Source organism: Clupea harengus, chromosome 9, assembly GCF_900700415.2.
Source record: "Clupea harengus chromosome 9, Ch_v2.0.2, whole genome shotgun sequence".
Lineage (NCBI taxonomy): Eukaryota > Metazoa > Chordata > Actinopteri > Clupeiformes > Clupeidae > Clupea > Clupea harengus.
Window position 1 is genome coordinate 30,429,317 of NC_045160.1, and position 7,500 is coordinate 30,436,816.

General features: G+C 41.0%; 1 protein-coding gene across 1 annotated transcript in view; it reads left to right on the forward strand.

Moving 5' to 3' along the window:
* Window positions 1-7,382: 7,382 nt before the first annotated feature.
* The window catches only part of LOC105889705 (pannexin-1), a 10,445-nt gene continuing 10,327 nt past the window's right edge, over window positions 7,383-7,500 (forward strand). The window contains exon 1 of the mRNA XM_031574090.2: window positions 7,383-7,500. This exon is cut by the window's right edge and continues 373 nt beyond it. The gene's annotated coding sequence lies outside the window, so the exon portion shown is untranslated.

Below are 7,500 nucleotides of genomic sequence, written 5' to 3' on the forward strand. Positions count from 1 at the left end.
ATCGGCTATACTCATTTATTTTGTTATAATTTTCATAATTTTTAAGTTCTCTGAACTCATATTCAATTATTTTCATACTTACATCTTTAACCTCTATGTACTTATGTATTTTCACTCAACAACACAAAATAAAATTACGTTTTAAGCATTAAAAATCAAGTTCAATGCACTTAATATTAAGAGTTCAACTTAATTATTCTGAGTAAATAATACTTAATAAGCTAACTTTTTTAAGTGAGCACTACTTATTTTTAATTATTTACCACATATACTGATTTTCTGGTTCTGTTTACAAACTGACTTTAAACTGAAAGTTACTCTACAAGAAACATTCAAATCTATGTAAGATTTCTATTAAAAAGAGTGAGATGAGAAAAACTTAAGATGTATCACATTATTTATTTTTCTTGTAAAACTACTTACAAAACAAAAGATTGCATCAAAGCTTTAAAGAACAGCGTAACAAAGTTAACAAATCAACAACAAATCGTTTAGTTCAACAAATCTCTTTTGAAGGTGCATACCGACGCATATAGGCAACGCATCTATCTATCTATCGACGCGTATGAAGACGGCAGGAAGAGCATTCAAGTGTGTGTGTAGTGCTGCTGTTGATGTTGTTTATTGTTTATTGTTTATTAAGGATTATAAGGTTTGTGTAGAGCATTCAAGTGTGTGTGTAAAGCATTCAAGTGTGTGTGTAGTGCTGCTGCTGTTTAGGTCGTGTAGGTCGCTGAAAGGGATGACGTTAACTTTGTGAGAGTTTGGTTTTGAAGAGTAAGTTTTAACATCCCTCTCAGCGACCTACACGACCTCAACAGTAGCACTACACTTCCACTTGAATGCCCTTCCAGCCGTCTTCATAGGATTTGCATCGCTAGCAGAAGTTAACATTATTGCAACGCTGAAGAAAGACAGTTTCAGAGGTTTGTTGTCATCCAGACACATACAAATTTTCTGTATGCATGAGAATGTGTGCGTGAGTTTTTTTGGGGATATTCTAAATTGAAAGCATATGTCAGGCCAAACAACATAAACATAAATGCCTCAGAAAACCTCTGCACCCCATTCAAAACAACATTGCCTTCAACAACGACAAAGACGTTCCCCGCAGCTGAAGGGGTCGGGACCCGATGTAAGGAGAGCAACAGGAGCATCATCGAAATCTGGCTCCTCTTCCTCCTGCAAAACAAAAACACCATCAATACAATTACCAGGAGAGTTTCAATGGAAACACTTACAAAAAAAACTGACAGACAGACTTGGAATGCAAAAATATACAGGAATTATTTTCAGACACATTCAGATTTTGTTCTATTTATGGATATTAACAGGACTTACATTGCAGGTCTTGAACACCGAAACATCCTCACGCAGGTAGACAGGAAGTGCACAAAGGGACAAAGTGCGTCTCAAATTGACATCATGATATTCCTTGACATATTAAAATAATAATCATTGCAAGAATATATTTGAACTTTTTCATTGCTTGTCTAGGCCCTCTCAACAATAACTCATAAATGTGTCTGATGTTTGATCACTATCAGCTGACAGATTCCTTGGCAATTAATAATACATAGTATCAACTAATATTAAAGTTTCAGTAACAAACAAAATGTGATCACTGTTGTGCAGTTAACCCTAGACATACCTGAAGGTCATAAGCCTCGAGGATCACCCGTAGCACCTCTGCTGTCTTGCCAGTCCGTGATGCCTTCTGCCTGTACAAGGTGATCAGTCGTGGTGTGTATCTGTCAAGCTCCGAGTAGAATGATCAGTCGTGGTGTGTATCGGTCAAGCTCTGAGTAGAATGTGTTGCGCAGGTTCACATTTGTAATGCGGTGGAACTGAATAACCCTGCAGACAGACACACAAACACACAAACACACAAACACAGACATATTGACAGAATCAGTAAATACTTATATTTTTGGCATCTTGCCGTGTCCGTGTCATACAATGAAATATCTCATTTAAACCTTCCCGTTTAATACGGGTGTAGTGGCAAAAACAGTTTCGAGTTTTTTCCTTTAAACCCCTAGATCCTATTCCTATGTCCTAGTTGATTTTACCACCATGGAGAAAGCAGGAGAAGCAATGTCAAGACTCGCAGTTCTGTCCAATAATCCAATACAAAGGGAGTTTGACCATCCAATGTTGCCGGTTTTATTGTAGAAAAATTGTCACAAAAATAAGGATGCAATTGCAGTTTTAAAGTCCAAATAACTAAACGCTGCAACAAGCTGAACAGGCCCAAAACGGAGACAGCGTGGTTCACGGCCTCAGCACTGAGGTCAATGACGGTAATTGCGCCCGCCTTCTCCCCGTCATGCGTGTCTGGCAGCCATTTCAAGGGTGGCACTGTCACCACCTATAGAGGGCGCACACTCGCAATTCCACAAAAAAGGGGGAAAAAATCAATAAATCATTCCAAATACAAAAAACTTAAATGCGGCTCCTACAACGGGTGTCAGAATTTTCTTACAACTGTTTTGAGTATGGGACACAGAAAAGCAGTTGTTACCTGTGATTCCATTCTCAAGGCTGGCCAGCTATTCAGGAAGTCGTTAACTGGCGGTTCACTCTCAACAATGTCTTTACGGCGTAGAGCAAAGGTCGTCTCGCATGAGTTTTTCAATCAGTAACTGATTTTTCTCTGTCTTTTCAACTTCTTCTAAGATCTGCAGTCTCGTCTGTTCAAGGGTAGCCTGGTTCTCTCCTCTGGGAAAGTTTGGGGAGGAAGTTTACTTCAGAAAGTCGAGCTCTTTTAACACACACACACACATACACACACACACACACACACACACACACACACAGACACACACACACACACACACACACACACACACACACACACACACTCACACACACACACACACACACACACAGACACACACAGACACACAGACACACACACACTCCTGGGGGGACTGATTAACGTTAGCATAAGGCTAGTTGCAGAAGACGTTAGCGATCAGCTAACCGCACAATGAAAACGACTGAAAACCGTTTCAAAACCGTTTACTTACCAGATAAGGACGCTTAGCAGCGACAGGATTACTAAAATATCTCCTTCGGTCGACTCCTCTTCTACAGGAGGAACGTGCTTATAGAAGTCTAACTGATGCTAAACATTTATTAAGTCTGCTGTCTCCGTCTCTCATCACAAGATCTCCGCAATCGTGTCTCTGATTCTGTTCTGAACTAGTCCTGCAACGACGTTGATGACGTCAGACGTCACGTTTGAATGATACTAAAAATAATATTAGTTATCAGGTAATGTTTACTCAAGTAAACTTGCTCAGAAAACTAATACATTTAAAGTTGGGTCAACTCAATACCAGGTTTTAAGTACTGAATAGATAATGTTAATAACCCTAACCCTAGATAATGTTAATAAGTTAGTAGAACTGTTTGGTTTTACAGTGTAGCAACACACTGTCCTTCGTGTGTGTGTGTGTTTGTGTGGGCATATGCCCTGTCCTTCGTGTGTGCGTGTGAGTGTGTGTGCATATGCCCTGTCCTTCGTGTGTGAGTGTGTGTGCATATGCCCTGTCCTTCGTGTGTGTGTGTGTGGGCATATGCCCTGTCCTTCGTGTGTGCGTGTGAGTGTGTGTGCATATGCCCTGTCCTTCGCGCACGTGTGTGAGTGTGTGAGAGAGTGTGTGAGTGTGTGAGAGAGTGTGTGAGTGTGTGAGAGAGTGTGTGAGTGTGTGAGAGAGTGTGTGAGTGTGTGAGTGTGTGCGTGTGTGTGTGAGAGAGTGTGTGAGTGTGTGAGAGAGTGTGTGAGTGTGTGAGAGAGTGTGTGAGTGTGTGCGTGTGTGTGTGAGTGTGTGAGTGTGTGCGTGTGTGTGTGTGTGTGTGAGTGTGTGCGTGTGTGTGTGAGTGTGTGAGTGTGTGTGTGTGTGTGTGTGTGAGAGAGTGTGTGAGTGTGTGAGAGAGTGTGTGAGTGTGTGTGTGTGTGTGTGAGTGTGTGCGTGTGTGTGTGAGTGTGTGAGTGTGTGAGAGAGTGTGTGAGTGTGTGAGAGAGTGTGTGAGTGTGTGTGTGTGTGTGTGTGAGTGTGTGCGTGTGTGTGTGAGTGTGTGAGTGTGTGAGAGAGTGTGTGAGTGTGTGCGTGTGTGTGTGAGTGTGTGTGTGAGTGTGTGTGTGAGTGTGTGAGTGTGTGAGTGTGTGTGTGAGTGTTGCTCCCTGACCTACAACGGTTATCAAACCAGTGACATCATCAGTGGTTCTCAACCTTTTTTGCTCCATGACCCAAATGTTAGGATACCAGCGCAGCGCAGTGTGTGTGTGTGTGTGTGATACCAGCGCAGTGCAGTCGCAACCCAATAATTAATAATCAGCATGAATCATCAGGCCATTAATTAAACAATTGTATTATTATTATTATTAGTATTACTAATACTAGGCTTAATACTATATCACTGTTTTACCATTGAAAACATAAACTCTCAGAGCTGCCAACTTTTCAAAAAACCTTGGAGTGAGATTTTGTCAGGGGTTGAATTTGTTTTCAACAAACATGGCTGCCGGTGGAGAGCTGAAATGTGGTGATTCGAGTCTGTTTTAGAAGACATTGACAGCACATTCATTTTGAAAGAGGAACAGAGAAACGCGATCAAGGCATTTGTCGATCGAAAAGATGTTTTTGCCGTCCTTCCTACGGGATCCGGTAAAAGTTTAATATATCAGCTGGCCCCATGGTCTACGTTATGGTCATACTACGTTGCTCTGATTGGTTCTATGTATATCCAATTGAGCGAAGAGTTGAAATTCGGTTGAAACACGCCCCATAATCACAGCCTAATGGAGCGGTATCAGACTCATATTCTGACTAGAATTATGAGTATGACATCGTCAGGCTAGTTATTTCCTGCATTCTAGTGGATTTTTGGGTGGTATGCTGAAGATGTGCAATACCTGAACTTATTCTGATTCATGTTCATCTGATCATGACTGGTAGGGCCTTCTAGACTTGAGCTGAACATTCAACCAGAAAACTATTGTTGTGCCCAAATGACTGTCTATGTACCACAATATAGCCTAATTAATAGACCTGTGTTTAAGATTTGACCAAGGTAGGTTGATTGACATTTTGATTACAATGGTATTTAACTAATTCTTAACTGAAACCTTACCTATATTGTTAATAATTGTATTCTTAAGAGCACTTAATGATTTATGTTCAGCAAAAAATGACACAAGATTAGTTAGGGTGAAATATTTTTCATTATTCAAAGCCTCCAACCACACGTTCCATCAAACAAAAAAAGTGCTTAAAGTGCTTAAACAGTAGCCTTTTTAAGCAATACAATGGATCAACACATGACAAAAATAACAAAAAATGAGGTATCAGATGCAGATCAGAAGCTGGTTAGTCATTTTCTAAGATCTGTGGGCAAGGTTGTACTGGCCTGTGGCCTTCTTGGAGGCCTTGATGACCTATGAGGGGGGCTCCCATCTCAAACAGGGCTCCAGGTCGGCCATCTTTATGGCCATTATTGAGGACAGGGTGCCATCCAATGCCAGGCTATTTCTGGTCTTAGTTTTGTTCAGTCCCACAACTGAAAACACCCTCTCAGCATCAGCATTTGAATGTGGCAACACCAGGACCAGCTTGGCGACGGCAGCAAGCCTCTCAACTTCTTTGGTTCCTGCCACCTATTGAGAATGAACAAAGAACAAAATGGAAAAACATACCATATTTTGTTTTGATTAATACTGTAAGTGTACTGTAACAAAGTTCAGATACAACATGCATAGTTTGCATCATGTATGACACAATATATGCATGCATGAATAGAAGCAACAGATGTAGCCAAGCCACACCTGCCAAAAAGAAAGACAAATGTCTTTATGTTAAATTCTTTGGAATACATCTTACCTGTTCAAAGTGCTGTTTGGAAAAGTCTTCAGAGTGAGTCGTTTTCTTTGGCCTGTTAATAAAAAGATAAATGCTATGTGAGCAGCCTAAATAAACAATGTTATGATGTTTTGAGCATGCAGTATACCACAAGGTTAACAAGGTGCTCTCCTGCTGCTTGTTATGACAGCTGAGTTTACATTCACCACACAAAATCAAGTTCACACGCACAAACACAAACGAATAATTTCTTTCAAGATTTAAAGTTTAAGAGAGTGAGTACTTAATTGAACCACATGTCATTAACATACCTAGTCGTTGCTCAGATTGGAGATGAAGATTTTCTTCAGCGATGGATTCTCTTCCCGAGTTTCTGTCTTTGTAACTCTTCTTCTGTCGGTAACTTCGGGACTCTTTGGGGTAATGCAGCGAATAGGGTTACAGATGCGCTCCTTAGCGTCATTTACCGCCGGGGAGTTTGAAAAGGAACGAACGCATCTCGGCCCAAAATCAGATTTTTTTTTTTTGCGTGAGAAACTGGATGTGTGGCGTGAGTGCGTGTGAAAACATGCAACAGCGTGTGTCACACGGTGAAACCGTGAGAGTTGGTAGCTCTGAACTCTTCTGCAACCGTATGGGCCTTTTGGTTTTTAACGGCGGTAGGACACCAGATAGGATCCTGCTCCTGAACAGTGATGTCACGTTCAAATGTCTTTTGGGATGCCTCGAAGTTTTGGCGCATACGTTGAAAAAAATCCAAGTCTTTATCTTTAAAGTTGGCGTTTTTTTTTTTTGCGTAATGTCTTTGCACTTTCGAGGGCTTCAGGTTTTCATCAGCTAGTATTTCGTTGCATAGCACACACAACGGCTTTTGCTCACCATTCTTCACGAAATACGTAAATCCATATTTCAGACATACCGGGTCGTACGCCCGTAAATATTTCCTCTTTGGTTCTTCAGAAGAAGACATATCTGACCTGGTAACTTTGTTGTTAACTTTAAGACATGTATCAATTTTTTGTTTTAGCCTACACTAGACTACTCTTGACATTCTCCGGTCATGTCAGAGCAGAGTCGCGCAGGAGAGTGACGTTTTACATGTTGATACATTTGAAATATCTGATATGCAAATTTGATTGGCTGAATGTTCGAACATGTTATTGATAGATAGGCCTACATGCGAAAACAAGTGCCGGCTCATGTAGTTTAATGTCAGAACTGGGGGCAGGGATGGAGAGAGGGAGCATGGCTGCTGAAGAAAAGGTTCATATTTAGAATTCGTCTTGAGAACCTTTTTTAGAAACTCCCGCAACTTTTTGGGTAGAGAACCACCGATCAATGCGACATTGAATTGAAGTCCCTAATCCTAGTTCCTCGTTACAAAAAAATATAAACAATTCAAATTGTGGCTGAAAATAAACTATGATCGCCAGAATCAATGCAGTTTATCTCAAAGCACATGCCTCTAACTCTTCGATGTGGAGCTGAGATTATATAATTGTTCTATTAACGTCTCCATGGAGACTCCCGTTCATTTCGCTCGCGTTGGGAACGACACCACCTGCGACTCTAAACTTTCGCTTCTTTTGAAACCCGGAAGCGGTGCTGCGATTGGCTGATTCTTTCATGAGTT